General features: G+C 42.8%; 1 pseudogene; it reads left to right on the forward strand.

Annotated features, from left to right (window-relative positions):
• The first annotated feature begins 748 nt into the window (after positions 1–748).
• LOC115873641 lies at positions 749–863 on the forward strand (annotated as a pseudogene).
• Positions 864–1113: the final 250 nt, after the last annotated feature.

The raw sequence follows: 1113 nt of genomic DNA on the forward strand, positions 1-1113 counted from the left end.
CTTCTGACACTTCTGCAGAGTCCCTGCTCCTGTTGTCTTGAAACTGCAGTGGCAACTGCTCCTCTTGTCTCTCCAGTTCAAGATGTGCTCTCCTGCTATCATTTGTGTGGTGGTGTGTCATGTTTTTCGTATTGTTATTTATTCCTCCTTCTTCCCTCCTCTTTTTAATTTTCTTTTTAATATTTCTCTTACCATGCCTTTCTGTCCCTCATTAGTGAGAAACTATCAACTCTACAAAGCTATGCCCATCAGACCTGCCACTCTACTCACTATTTGGTATCACCACCCACTCTAGGTATCACCACCCACTGGGTCATGGGTATAGGGTTGGCCAACACCCACGCAACCTGCCTTCAGCTGGTCTACCTGATCACAGATTAAAAACTTGTACCCATACCTCTACCCACTACCAAATCCACTCAGAGACAGGTGATAAGGGACCCAGTGATTCCAAACTAGCAACCAGAGTAACATGCCCACCTCATTGCCTGGATAACAAAACAAAAATCAAGGTGAAGCAAACCAGCCTAACTTCAACATATCAATGCAACTCAACATACCATCAACAAAGAACACCACAATGTCTTGGAGACTACAAATACCAAATTACACACAAAACATCAAACCATACACACGCACACACAAACAGGGTAAGATGGCTTAACACATGACCAAAATACAGGGCCAGAATAGGTTCTGGAGGAAGAAATATTTGGTAAGGAATTTAAGAATTATATTTTTTAAATGCCAGCAGATAAGAAAGCAATCACTGATCTCCAACTGCATGCAAGAGCAACGTGGAGAGACTTTGACAGCTCAGATCAGCAAAGTATCTGCAGCTGCCACTCGCCTTTCCTATAAAATTCTCCAGGCTCTGGACAAGGAAGCCACCTACCTAAGTCCAGTTTTCCATCAGCGTCCATGTAGATCTGGCTAGGAAAACAGCCTTGAAATGTGATGAAGCACAATAGATTTAGCGTTCTGAAGCAGGTTGAACCTTCATCCCAACGAATGGATTAGAGCTTCAGCAGTGAACCATGAGGGGAAGAAAAACTTCAAGCAGGCTGTTTGTAGGCAGCAAAAAAATTTTTTAATGTACCTGGCTTAATAAAA

The sequence above is a fragment of the Echinops telfairi genome, unplaced genomic scaffold (genome assembly GCF_000313985.2).
Source record: "Echinops telfairi isolate 266 unplaced genomic scaffold, ASM31398v2 ScPeMD7_7469;HRSCAF=8507_0, whole genome shotgun sequence".
Lineage (NCBI taxonomy): Eukaryota > Metazoa > Chordata > Mammalia > Afrosoricida > Tenrecidae > Echinops > Echinops telfairi.